Source organism: Grammomys surdaster, unplaced genomic scaffold, assembly GCF_004785775.1.
Source record: "Grammomys surdaster isolate TR1022 unplaced genomic scaffold, NIH_TR_1.0 147, whole genome shotgun sequence".
Taxonomy (NCBI): domain Eukaryota; kingdom Metazoa; phylum Chordata; class Mammalia; order Rodentia; family Muridae; genus Grammomys; species Grammomys surdaster.
Window position 1 is genome coordinate 865,896 of NW_021604605.1, and position 15,112 is coordinate 881,007.

Here is a 15,112-nt window from a genome sequence, read left to right on the forward strand (position 1 = left end):
GTGATGATGATGAAGGTAAGAATATTTATAATTTTGGCTCAGATTTTAAAAGGGGCTGCCAGAGAAAGGCAAGTAGACACCTACTACTTACTGCCTTTGTTTCGTTCTGAACTGGATTTTTGAATGGCTGTGAAGTCAACTTGCCATGAAATCAGAGAAGTCTTTGTGCCTCCTCATATTGTACTGACTTGTGAAAAAGGAGAGAAAGTGCCTGTTTCTGAGATCTGCTTGGAATCCAGGGTCAGACTCACACAGAATAAATATTTTAGGATATTCACTACACATCATAGTGAAAGCCCCCTGACTTTCATCTTCTGTGTTTGCATTTTTTTTCAGAGACAATAATGAAAACATTTTTTTTTTAGATTCCATTGTGTTATTGAAAATCCTATTTACATAAACAGGCATTGTTGTGGCTTAGAGAAGAATGTGGGTCCCATTCTTTAGCTCCTTGTATATCTTTGCTAAGGCTTGTCTAAATAGAAGTAATGACGTTTTAGTCTAAGCAGCTTTTCTCACTTAGGTAAGCAGGGTGGTTTGAAATCTCAGTTTACTAGATAATTGAGTCTCTTCTTCTTAATTATTTCAGGCATGCAGGTTGCTCTCTTTATAGAAAAGAGCCTAAAAATCTAGTAATCTCCTCAGGCATCCATTTGGTAATAAAATCTAGTGCATTTTCAGGGGTTAATTTTCATTACAATTGCATGTTGTCTACTACCCCCACACTGGAGGAAATTCTGATATCTTTTAGGGTTTGGTTTCCTCACACTGCAAAAGCACACTTTAAAAAACATCTAAGAATCCTGCTGGAAATACTAGGTCTAGAGGAAATTTAAATGAATTCAGATTCATGCTCATTACACAACTTTCATTTAGAGTTTTTAATAGCCTTGTCATATTTCTTGGAAAATCATATGCCTGACTTTGCCAGATTTGGGTTTCTGCTTTGAGTGAGAAAAAAAAAAGATTGATAACTGAAGTGTAACCTAAGTTTCCCTATTTTGTCCTTTACACACACACACACACACACACACACACACACACACGTAAATAAAATAAAATAAAATAAAGTAAGATAAAATAAAATACCGAAGCTCCCAAACCAGCCACCTCCCTAAAATACCTCAAAAGTCATCTGGTGCATAGCTAGGTGGGGAAAACTTTAAAAAAAAAAAAACAGAAAGAAAGAAAAGAAAAGACCCAGGTCTCTCTCACATCTGCTAGTCATTCCAACTGGTGTGACTTCAATTCAGTAAGTTTTTATTGGGCACCTGTGGTGGGGGTGGTGCTAATAATCGTTAACATTTATTGAGCCAGGCACTGTGCTAAGCCTTTTATGGGCAATATCTCACTTAATCCTCACAACAGCACTACCAGGTGGTACATCTTTTCCCTCCATTTCACAGATGAGGAAACCAAGGCTTAGAGAGGTTTAGTTACTTGTCTTTGATCAAGTAGGCACACAGTTCTTTTTCACTCCAGAATCCCATCCCTTCCTTTATTGACATGATAGGTTGAGCATTTTTAGGTAACTCGTTTTGAAAATTGAGTATGTATGAGATGCTAAGGAGTCACTGTCAAATAATCTACGTTCCCTGCTTTTGACAGGGAAAGGAGATGCACAGAAAGATGAAGCTCTTGATACCTGTTGAAGGGAAGGAGGTGTGCATAAAAAGACCAGTGGCTTGAACTGGTTGGAATGTTGCCTTCTGAATATACTCTTGTAGTCTGGGGCCTTAGGCATCTCTTTCCTGCTTAGTGAAAGTGGTTCTTCTAATTGAACTCCGTAGGTGCTTGTGCCAACCTCTTTACATCTGTGTCTTAGCCCACTGTAGCATTAGCTATCTTGAAACCACCACTCCTTAGATATGCATGGTTGGGGGAGGGGAATAATCCCCATCTTTTCCATGTCACTATTTCTCCTTTATTTTCAATTTCATTGCAAGAAAGGCTAAAATTAAATGAGGCAGATATTCTTGAGCCAGATCACTCACTGTGTCCCAAGAGCTGGAGGCACGTCCTAAGAGTGGTGATCTGCAGGGAGACCATGGGTCCAGACAAGTGCATTCGACTAGATCTGGACTCCCAAGAGTTCTGTATCTGACTCACCCACAGTTTGATAAGAGATTCAACTTCCCATTGAGATTTTTTTTTTTTTTTTAGTTTTTCAGTAAAATAATGGCAATGAAAGGGGAAAGCCTCAGGTCCCCTGTTTGGATAATTTATCTTGTTTTCATAGTTTCTAAAGAAAGCAACAAAGAAAAAAAGAAAAGACTTTTATAGTTTCCTCAGTTTTAGAAAAACATTTGGTTCAGGAAAAATGAATTCAGTTCTCTCTCTCTCCCCCCCCCCTCTGTGTGTGTGTGTGTCTTTGTGTCTGTGTGCTTGAAACCATATTCTTTGGCTTTAAACCTCAGCCTACCAAAACCCTGTCTCCAATCTTCTTGTAGTCTGTCTGCAATGTTTTCCTTGTCAACTCCCTTCTCCAGCACTTTCTTTTCTATTAAATCTCTTCCATAGAAAGAGGATATCACCAACCAGGTTTGGACTTCAGTCCAATGCCCGAGGGCAACCAATTAGTGAAAATTTTGATCCCTATTTCATGGGTGAGTGTGAGGAGGTAGAAACGATGTCCATTCTGGCCCTTTAGATTCTCAAGTTCTAACACAACACTATGGTGAAGACTGATAACATTACTGGAGCATTTACTCACCTAGTCCCCAAGACGGCATAAACACCACAGCATTGGAGCACATCCAGTCATTCAGATAAGCTGAAAAATGAGAAAAATGAAATGATTGATAGCAGCGTTTCTGGAATAGGGTTAGAGAGAGCATTTGGTTTTCTTTTAGTTGCTGTCTGCTTAGATGCAGTGTGCATGCTGCACTAACAAGACAACCAACTCCCTTTCCCACAATCTCTATCCTAGGGAAAGAGGAACGATATAATAGAGGCCGCAGATTATTTACAGTGGCTGAGAATGTAATTACAAGGTGCAATGGCTTGAAACTGAAATGTAGGTTAGCCATTAGAGCTGGGAAAAGCATCTTCACGGTAAGGACAATTGGGCATCGGAAAGATTTGCCAGCGAGCTGGTTAAATAGCATCTCCAGAAATGCTAAGGGGTAGGGCAGGGGGAATGTGAAGAAAAATCCAAACTCAGTGTTGGGCTCAGGTCCAGACTCATGGGCAGCTTTCATTACTGCCCAGCTTCCTTTCTGATTATTTAATTGCTAATCTCTTGAAAGAGATTTTTTTCCCTATTTCCAAAACAAGCCTAATTTGTTAAGCACTAGATAACAAATGCCTTTGAGCACTGAGAAGGAGGCATCTGGATTGGTCCCAAACAGCCTCCTATTGGACTTTCTGAAATATGGGCCAACAACTGAGGCAGTATTGTTGTTTTTACTATTTCACTTCTGCAGGGCTTCTAAATCCTTATATTATGTAAGTATTGAAGTTAAAAGACAATTTGTGTTATTTAAGTATTATTTATCTTAAGGCTAACCTTAAATAGAATTTGATTTGGCTTCCTGTTCCATGTTCATCTTTTGATCAACTTGATCTTTACTTTTTGTTGTTGTTGTTGTTGTTTGATACATCCCCTTCCCTGTCCCTTATATACTCCATCTCCCTACCTCCTTTTCTTTGCTGGAGGAAGGTTCTTAAATAAACCCTTTGTCTTCAAGCAGGAAGGTCATATTCAGGAGTATTGCATGTCAAGACAGCACTCGATGAAATAAGTGGCAGAGCATCCTCAGGATGAAACATCTAGACAACATTAGGCTGATGCTTTTAGACGAGGTAGAAGGGGAGATGTTTCCTAGGACTGCCACAACATGTTTCCTCCAATTTGGTGGCTGCAAACAATGGGCTGTGTTCCCCCACCCATGACAGTTCTGGAGATCAGCAATCCAAAGGAAGGCTAGCACGAAGCACTGCCTTTCCAAAGACTCTGGGGAAGGAGTATTTCCTTGCCTCTTTAAGCTTCTGGTGGCTTCTTTTCTGTGGCTATATCCCTCCCACCTCTGCCTCCTTCTTTACATGTCCTACTCTTGCCATGTGTCTTTTTACATAGACACCTGTCATTGGATTTAGACTCCACTAAGATAATCCAGAATAACCTCATCTCCAGATTCTTAATTATATCTTAGAAGACACCCCCCCCCCAGTTTTTCCAAATAAGGTCACAATGACAAGTTCCAGGAGCTGAGCATAGACATATCTTTTTAGGAGATAGCACTCAACAATCTGTAGATGTGAGCTTTCTGGGCTGTCTTGAATCACAACATCTTTCAGGGCCCTGATACACAAAGGGAATTTGTTCAAGGAATGCTTAAAGTAGGTTGTCAGATGTCAGGGTTTTCCCAAGAGGGATGTACATAGTACCTGCTGTTAACCCATTTTTTTCACATGATTAAACTGAGGACATGGGGAGTCAAAAAGTCATTTTGGATCAAAAGAAAAGAGTTTTCAAACACAATAGGCTACCATGTTATTTGGCATAGATTTTTGTCTTATAACTTCGGATTTTTTTTCCTTGAAAAGTCTATTTTCTTTCCTAAACACTTTAGCCACAGGAAAGCAATTACTGCTTATTACCAACCTGAAAAGCCTTTTCACAGGATCTGCGGGATCAAGGTGATGGTGCACTTTTGGCGTGCTGCAGCTCCCACCTCGTCTTTGTGATTTGCTTCAATACTAGCAACAGGGAGATTTGTAAGCCAGAAACATCTGTGAAACAAAAGACTGCCTTTTTAGGTACAGGCTCAAAATACAGATCTGGCCTGCATACACAGTGGTTAATATGGTTTGTGCAGATGAGACCTTCTCTGTAGAAGCGATTTCATACTTGCTTATGACAAAGGGACCTGTTTGAACATTCCTGGCTATGGAACATCTATTTCTTTTCTGATGGAGAAAACTTAGGCGTGTAATGTGACTAGTAAGTAAGAGAATGGCCTTGGTTGTAAGTATAGCGAGATCACAAGAATGTCACCTACTGAGTTGCTTTAGTGATCTCTGATATGGCTATTCAAATCCTGTTTGAAAGCCTCAAGAGACAGGAGTCTCATCGTTGAGTTTTCACAAGTTCAATAGTCAGTATTTGAGCATACCGTAGACCAGGGTCCATTCCATTGCTTCACAACCTGTGTGAGTCACAACCCCTTTGGCAAACTTCTGTCTCCAAAAATATTTACATTATGATTCTTAACAGTAGCAAAATTACAGTTATGAAGTAGCAACAAAAATAATTTCATGGTTGGTGGTCACTATAACATAAAGAACTGTTATTAACGGGTCACATCATTTGGAAGATTGAGAACCACTGCTCTAGACCATGACAAGAAATGCAAACATAGTCAAGATACAGTTCTGGCCCATGGACTCATACAGCTCATAGCAGGAATAAGACAAGAACATCAATGACCACAGAGCTTAGCTTGCAAAATATACTATCAGATAGGCACAAAGTGTATTGAAACAAATCAGAGATATCATACCTCCTAGGGTTTATTCCGAAGGAAGGGAAGAATTTTATGAAAGAGGTACATGAGGGAGAATTGGTAGGTAAAACTTTAATAGCTGAAGCAGAGCGGGTAAAAGCCAATGAATGTGAGCAAAAAGAGGAAGCAGAGCATGCATGGAGACATTCATTTTGGAAATCTTAAAGAAGAGTTTAATTTAGTCCTTGCAAGTACGTTGAGATGTAGCTGTTGATTACCTTTTTGAAAAGGTAAAGAATCTGGGGTTTAGAGATGAAGTGATCTGCTCAAGGTTCCATGGGAGGCTGTTTAGTGGCCAATGGCTGTTGTGTTATAGCCTTGTCTGCTTGCTTTCCGAGTCTTTCTCTTTGACACTGCATGCTATTCTATAAGGAAGCTGACTACTAAGAGATGGCTTATGGAAATATAGACCTACAGAAGGGCATGCTGTTACTTTGTGGACTGTAGTGCTGCGGAGCCCAACTTGTTGGTATTGCTGTATTTCCATATCCACATGCTTATTGGCAAAGCTTTTCGAATAGAGGAGAATATAGTCTGCTTCTTCTTTTGTGTCCTCTCAGGACCCCATCTCATGACCCCATCAGTGAACACTGACTATCCTGTGCTTGCAAAACCTCAGCTCTCAAGGCCAGACCCTTACAGTAAAATCAGGCCCAGATTTGGAAAGGCAACTTGCCTAACTCACAGCTGATTTTGCGACAGAGCAGATGATAACACTTGATCCTTGATGTAAAAGAATCCTCTCCCCAATGGTGTGATCTCATTGTGATTTCATAGAGAAGGAAGAACTGAGCCCTTAGGTTTAGACTAGGATATTGAAATTCTCTGCTATCACTCTGGTTCATGTGTTTGAAGATTGCATCTCAAAAATTAAAAGAAAAAAATTATCCATCTTTTGAAAGACAGGATCTCAGCTACTTATCTGTGTAGCATAGCAATTAGGGAGTCACTAGGGGAGACAGTGAAATTACCTTAGCTTAGTCCCTCTGGAAGAAATCTAAACTGAAAGAATATAGTGCATACAACTGCACAGTGACTGCCATTGTTCTTCAGTCCAACTCTAGCTTCGTTCTCCAATTCAATTTTCATCATGTTAAGGGGTTTGCTACCATGGATGTGTGTGTGTGTGTGTGTGTGTGTGTGTGTGTGTGTGTGTGTGTCCTTCTACTGTTGTAATATTTATCCTAGTGTTATCAATGAATCTGACTATTTCTTTTCAACAGAAGTCTCCTGACATTCTGGCATTACCTCCAAGTGCATGGGAAGGGCCTCAGGCCCAAACCACAATCAGTCCCTTGAGATAAAAAGATGAGTCAGTGAAAGGTCTTTCCCTCAATGAACTTAAGTCCAGAGAAGGCAGATAAATATAACAGTGAGTCGAGTTAGAATGTGAGAAGTATCAATAAAAGATGGAGTGTGTCATGATAATTCAAAGGTCTAAAACTTTTGGAGTCTTTTTTTTTAAAGATTTATTTATTTTATATATGTAAGTACATTGTTGCTGTCTTCAGACGCACCATTACAGGGCATTGGATCCCATTACAGATGGTTGTGAGCCACCATGTGGTTGCTGGGAATTGAACTCAGGACCCCTAGAAGGGTAGTGAATGCTTTTAACTGCTGAGCCATCTCTCCAGCTCCTGGAGTCTGTCTTTTTCTGCTCACAAGAACATTCGCTACCACAGGACTCCAATCCAAAGACAACTAGGGGTGATGGTGCAATAGGGCTCACATGGCTCTGCCTTACCTCTCCTTTCCATTCTAGTCTTGCTGGGTTCCTTTAAGTGTCGAACATTCTATCTACTTTGAAATCCCCCATATCCTTGCTCCATTTTCTTGGAGAATTTGAAAGAAATAGAATGACTTGACCAGAAATGGACTGGAGAAATGTCTCTGACCAATTAGGTGAAGAAAGATATAGGCACAGGAAGTCCACTTTGGAGGTTGTATCATCTTCAAAGTGAAAAGGGGTGAGGTGATGAGGTAGCAACAGGAAGGGGAGAGTCATGGACATTTAAAAAGCAGGAGCAGGAACTCAGCCTTGAGAGCACAAACTGATGTTGTGTAGGACCAGAGTTCAGTTCCCAGAACATGTCTGATGCCTGATAGCTGACTGATTACTCCAAGTCTAAGGGATCTGACACCCTCTTCTGGCCACTGTGGGCACTGCACTCCTGCACACACACACACACACACACACACACACACACACACACAGAGCTATATATACAGATAGTGAAATTCTAAAGTAGGATTAGTTGACTGTCACAAATTTGGCTATAGCAGATGAAGATGAACTAAGATATCTAGAGTGATCAGAGGTCTAATTAGGAATCCTTAGAATAGTCTATGAACTCTAGGAAGAGAGAGAGAGAAAGAGAGAAAGAGAGAGAGAGAGAGAGAGAGAGAGAGAGAGAGAGAGAGAGAGAGAGTGAAAGAGAGAGAGATATCTAGGGATTTAACATTTCCTGTGCATGAAATGATAGGCAGTTAGTTGGCAGTTGGCAGTACAGATAAAGTAATTCATCCTCTAATTCTCAAGCCTAGAGAATGGCTTATCTCTAGGGTTGCTTTAAACTTCCAGTACTCCAATGTAGTAGCGACATTTTGCCCTGCCTTTTACAGAAGCTGAGTCTATGGCAGCCCCAGGCATAGTCTTTGATTTAAAGTCTGAGCTCTTGATATCCAGGTGCACCCTCTACAAGGTCGTGTTCTTTCAGGCTAAATAACCGTCTGCTGGATTCCCTAAGATCATTTCTTTATCAGCAATGATCACTTTCCCCAATGGTTTCAAATGCAGCCATTTCTTTCATCTGTATTCCTAGCTTGATTAGTGAGAAATTAATGAGCATGTAAGATTTGATTTAGATAATGATTAATTAGGGGGAAAGGTGCCATTCTAATAGCAAGTCACTATTATATGCTAAGGAAATTAGTTAATATTTTTGGATGGCAAATTGACTTGTCCTTTGTTAAAAACTCCCTTTTAAAATGCCTGATACATTTTATATATAATTTTAATAAACATGTGTTAGTTTTCCTACAAGTCATGAAGTAACCATGTTTTTATATCATTAAATTCTTTTGTCCAATATTACTTCATGATAATATTGCTTTTTTATTTTCAGCACAGTGTTCCTTTGTTAGGAAAAAAACCACTGTTCATAAAGCAGACCTTGACAATGAAATGTGTCAAATTATCATACATACTCACATATATATGGAAAAGATTTCAATTTTCATTGTTACTGAGGCCTGACGATTTTTTGTTTCTGTTGCTGTTTGAGTATGCTGTATCTGCTCTTAGAGAAGCATAGGGATCAAGGTCTACATGACTATTTTTTCTGTTTTGTTTTTTTGTGTGCTATTCAATAGGATTTTGACAATTTATTGTCATTAGTTAAAATTGTAGTCTTGTAAAATAAACGACATATAGAACACAATAAAAGGAGGACTTGAAGTGACCTTGAGGGCTTACTCTGTCCATTTCCCAATTTCAGGCTATGTGACTAATCTTCCTAGACAGTACTCTCTGTCATATTATGCTTCTTTCTTGAAAACCAGTAATCATCCATTGTTTGCCCTAGGGTTAGGCCCATAGGTCTTGGCCTGCTTTCAAGGCCCTTCAAATTTGGGCCTTTCTTACCTGATTAGCTATAGCTTAGATTGCAGCCTGTCTCTGGCCAAGTTGGCCCATCTACGCTCCTAGCACCTCTCCAAATAAATGCTTTCCATCCTCTATGTTCTAACTGAAGCCCCACATCCTCTTGGAAGTTTCCTTTGATCCCCCATCAGGGTGTCTGATGAGTACTTTCTTATCTAGACAATATTGCCATACTACATGTTTTAAACCGATACTATTGATATATACTTTGTAAACAGTAAGTCATGACTTTTGATTAACATGTATAAAGTCTTCTAACCACTGTTTCAATTAAACTATCGATTATTTTCATCACTTCAAAAAATATACTTCATATTTTGTCACATATCCATGGACCAATTTAACTGTTCTCTAGTTATTTTGGGGTGTGAAAGTCTGGTCTCCACATGAATTTAGGCTTTTTTTAAAAATTTGTTTAATTTGAATTCACACTTATTGGAGGTTTATTCTGTAAGAAGAAAGCTAAGATAATTATTTAATCTATGAAGCAAAGAGTGTGGGTAATCCCATTTTACAGATAAGGGTAAAAAAGCAAATAAAGGTCAAGTAAGCTGCTCATGCTTGCAAGCTGGCAAATGGCAAGGACTGGACTCTAAGCATTTTGACCCATGGGACAAAAAGTGCCTTTGCTTATTCCTGCTATTACTGCTTTTAGTAATGCTTGCTTCCTGTCTTGGAATAAAACCCAATAGGACTGACATATTCACATACACAGAGAGTCATACACACTGTCAACTCTATGCTGTTAATTATGGAAAAGGAGTAGAGTTTTTCGCTACTTCACAGCCCTGGTGGGGTTGGCTAAGGAAGATTGGGGGCACCTGAAAATGTCAGGTCTTTACATGGAGGCAACAGAAAGCAAGAATTGGGCCCAATGGGAAGAGCATGGGATGGCTGTCAGGAAGGTTGAGCCACAGGTACCCATGTTTGGAGACATCATGAGATGTGAACGTAAATGTACAGATCTAAAGAGAGCTTCCACAGGGATATCTGTGGTTAGCTTCTGGGAAAGGAGTGCCAGGAAAAGGTGCCCAAATTGAAGATACATGAGTATAACTCCCCAAGAGATAAAGCTGCTATGCTTCAGATAGCCCTTTTCAGTTGTCAGACCCAGAGCTGGATTCCACGTGCAAGAAAGACTTAAGGTAAAAATAATTAAAAATATATGCTGCATAGTTCCTTCAAATGAAACATGTAGTTGTGGATAGTCAAGATGCTTGGAAACTGCTTTCATGGTATCTTTCCAAGATCAAAGTTATGTAACTAGGCCGGGCGGTGGTGGCGCACGCCTTTAATCCCAGCACTCGGGAGGCAGAGGCAGGCGGATTTCTGAGTTCGAGGCCAGCCTGGTCTACAGAGTGAGTTCCAGGACAGCCCGGGCTATACAGAGAAACCCTGTCTCGAAAAACCAAAAAAAAAAAAAAAAAAAGTTATGTAACTATACAGACCTAAAATCACCAGAGACATCTCCACTACCCTGATTTTTAAATATAGGCAGACACATAGTTCTTGTTAGTCTTCTCAGTTTACAACTCTCATTAATTCAATGGTATGCACATCAGTTGAATGAAATCACTGAGACATTCCAAAGGAGATGAGAATTCCTCTCTGCTCTTTAAGAAATTATAATGTAGAAGAGTAGAATTATAGTATGAAGGTATTTTTTTCATTCTTCAAAATAAATAAATGGAGGTTAGTAACCTGGTAAAGACTTTAGTTATTATTCTTTAGCATTTGACAATGAAAGTTATTAAGTCTCCTCAAATTGACCTCCTCTGACTTGAACAGTGCAGTCTTCTACTTATGGCCATGCTAGGATGTATTGTTTGTCGCACTTTCCATTCCCAGGTGAATTTCATTCTTTACATTAAAGGTATGTGAGTATCCTTTGAAAGTTTAGCCCAAAGTTAATTTTCTGTCTATTAAACAGGAATGTTTCCCTTTAACATTCTGTTCCTCATGTTCTTAAAGAATGCTTCCCTATTTATTAAGTCTTTTGTTCTTTGTTTTAAAAATTATTTTACATGTGTGGGTATTTTGCTTGGTTATGTCTTGTCCACATGCATGTAGTACCCATGTCAGCCAGAAGAGGGCAATGGATTCTTTGAAATTGGAGTTATCAGACTGTTGTGAGCCACCTTGTGGGTGCTGGCAATTGAACCTGGGGCTTCTGGAAGGTCAGCTAGTACTGTTAACCACCAAAGCAGTGTCTATAATATGTCTCTTTTTGGTGGCATCTTATTTCTTCAATTCATCTTTTGGCTTTTGCCATTACAAGTGCGTAGAGTTCTCTCTCAGTGTACCTCTCTAACCATTTGCCCTAGGATTTACTTGGTATTCATCCCATTTAGGAATCAATTCTTAGAATAATTTTTTATTTAGTTGATGAGATTCCCTCTAATTTTTTCTCTATTCTTTTTTGTTTTATTCCTTTCCTGCAAATCCTCACAGCATTGAAGTGGTTAAATTTCATTACTGTTAGTTCATTTAGGCATGAGTAGTGCTCCTATGTTGAATTTGTCATGAGAGTTTTTTGAACTTTGTCTATGGATTATAGAAAATTTATTTACAACAAGTTATTTTTTTCCATTAGATATGTATTCCCTTTGATGGGAAATCCTGAATTCTTATTGTTTATGATTGTTTTTATTTCCTTGATTCTATAGCAAACTCTTGGTCCCTAAGATCAATTGTTCTGGTTTATTGATTTACCAGTCAGTAATAATTGAAACAGAATAGAAATATTGCTATATATCCACATTTACATTTGGATCTAAATATACTTACATCTTCATGACATTTGGTATTGTTCCTGAAAAGTTTGCATTTGAGGTTTTATTCCTTTTAAATGGTTTTAGCTAACTGGATGAGATGATAACGTTTCCAAGACTTGGCCAATGGTTACAGTGTTGCCATCCTAAGTAACCGTATGGATGAGCATATCAATAGCAAATAAAACTGGGGTCACCATAGCTTAGAATCATTCTTGAACTTCTGCAGGTACATTGAACAACATTTCATTACCTTATAAGATCTTAGGAACACAGCACTTCATAAAAGCAAAAATTCAACCCTATTATTTTATCCCTCCCATAACCAGTGCTAGTGGAAATGGTTGCAGTACCAATAGCCAGTCACCTTGTAGAAACAGCTCAGTCATTCTGCAAAACTGGAAATGATCCCTAAGGCAAATTTAGAAAAATACAGGGCTTTCTTTGTCTATGCCAATTAATTTTATGAACTTATGTAAGTACAGAGAGTTTAAACACACATGATATAGGCATTGCTTTCCCAAGGAAGTAAATCAAACCTTGTTAAATAATCAGAGACTTGATATATAGAAAGGTTTACTAAATAGAGTTCTATTCTCCCACACATACATCTATGTGTGTGTCCCAACCAACATTGTTTAAATTTAGATTAGCCACTCTTCCCCAAGGGGGCTCTTTCCCTTCTTGGTCCAGCAGACTGCATCAGTTTCCACTCCTAGAATAGCTTAGTATTTTGTAATTTCATGTAGAAAGAACTAGCCCTGATTTCTTTTTGTGTGTGTCTGTGACTATAATCATAAAACCTTTAAGCGTAGACTTTATTTAAAGTTGGTTTAAGGCTTGTGTATGAGATTGACGTTTATAGGAGATAAATCTGAACTCCATGTCTTCAGATTCCAACTTGTATTTTGCCATTAAATATCATCTTTCCTTCCAGTAATATAAATTATGGTGCTGGATTAGGTTTGCTGATACATATTATCTGATCTCTCCTTTAATGCATTTGTTAGCTGTTCCTTTGGGTAAAGGGAAGTGAAGATCTTACAGTCAAAACCTTGGATTCAACAATGATGGCATGAGAGACACAGGATGATGAATTTCATTCTTAAATTAAGAAAACTTAGGCCACATTAAGAAAACATGCATTAAGGCCACAATCAACTACAATTACTCTGAAACAACATGATGCTAAAATGACAATTTCTGGTAACTTAGGGCTAACTAGTCTCCCTGCCTTTATTAAATTTCAGAACTTTAAAAAAGGTCCCTAAAATATCCGATGACGCTTTCTAATGTCACTAAGATTTATTGAACCTTACTTTCCCTAGGATCTTATGGACTTGGGCAGAAGTTATGGTCCACATATATATTTTATCATCCTACTGATGTTGATTTATTACGTTTATTTGCTAGGACGAGAGATGTATCTCTCTTAATCCATTTAGATGATGAGGTCCTTCTGGGCAGGGGCAATGTTGTACCTTCAACATGTGGTACAGTGCCTGGCACACAGATAGCATTTTAGATAGGGTCATTGGAAGAGCAGATGCCAATTGGACAAGTATCTGAGCTAGCATGGGACTGGGTGTTCATTAGGTTTATTAGGATAAACAATTGTGAAGGAAAGGAGGGAGGTTGCTGAAGGAGGATGAAAAGTCATTAGAGCACAGTGCAAGTCTGTCCCCCCTAGGAAGGTGAGGAAAAGGAAGGGTTGTGTAAGAAAACCTGTAGCTAATAGTTATTAAGAACGTTTTCAAAATGATAATCTTTACCCTAAGGTCCCCTGTGAGCAAAGTTCTATGATATACAGTACCTTATATCTTTGCCATATGCATTCACGAGTTGGGAGTCACCCCTAAGGATTGTGGCCTCTGCACACATGGTGGTAAATCAGAAAGCAGCCTCTGGGCTACTAGTCAATTATTCTCCACAGTAGGAGAGTCCAGATGCACATTTTCATAGCCACATGGAAGGCGCTTCATAAATGCTTACTGAAGAGAGCCTGAGTAAATGAGGAGCTGCATAGGAAAGGATGGGCTTATGTGTGAGGTGAGGATTCGATCCTCTGTTACCCCTTGCCACAAAAAAAGACAGAAAGAGAAACAAAAACAAGAGTTGCAGATTGAAAGGAGATTGGATTCAATACTCATTAAGCCTCAATATTTGCCCATGTTGTGGAGGACACAGTGTCCTCAGATTCTTCCTACCTCCTTCATCATGCTTCAGTGTTCCCTTCTGAAAACAAGCTTCATGGAGTACCAGTTATAAATCAGAATGGTCCTTGCTGCCACCACATTCTGTATCTTGCGTACTTTGAGGGATAACTGCTATATAGTAAGCAACATAGGCTTCACAAGTACATATTGACAGTTTGGATATGTACACCACAATCAAAATAATGAAGGTGTCCATCACTCCAAGACAGTTCCTTACTGATCTTTGTGCTCCTCCCCTTTGTCCTCTTTTTCTACCACCCATCCTTACACAGCTGCCAGTAAACTGCTCTGTCTATAGATTAGTTTCCATTTTGCCTAATAGAAATGAAATCACTGGGTTTTGGTTCGTTGGTGTGTTAAGATGTACCAGGACTTCATTCCTGTATGCCATTATTCCTTTCCATATTTGTATTATATTTTATATAGTATTTATCTTCACTTGACATTTGTTTCTATCTTTATTTGGTTGTTTGTTCTCCTCAAGATTATAAATGCCATGAGGGCAGGGTGGGCCCATTGTTTCATGTACATTGTTTTGTGTACTCTATAATCATTGTGATTGGCATGTAATAGCAGCCTAATAAATATTTGTTGACTCTTGTAGACCTTTAGTTAAAATGGTAACAAAGTGTTGATTTGATATTGATGTTTTGATTATTTTTTCCTGAACAGCAACATTAGGCTAGCCAGACATATTTCACTTGGAATCGTAACTGGGATTTAAAAAAAAAATTGTCTTGGGTTATGTTCATATTCGTAAATAACAATCAGGAAAAATAAATTAGAAGAATGAAGATTGATATTTTAAAAGAGAAATTAAATGTTGGTGTTCAACAGCCTGTACTTGGTGCTGCTATAAATTAGTTTCTGTAGAATTTATGAGTTAGACCTCAGCAATTAACTGAGAGTTATTTAAAAGGAATCAGCTATGAGGGCAATTGGATGAATTGAGAT

General features: G+C 38.7%; 1 protein-coding gene across 1 annotated transcript in view; it reads left to right on the plus strand.

Annotated features, from left to right (window-relative positions):
• Gpc3 (glypican 3) overlaps positions 1–15,112 on the plus strand; it is a 340,192-nt gene that overhangs the window by 15,800 nt on the left and 309,280 nt on the right. The gene's annotated exons all lie outside the window — the stretch shown is intronic.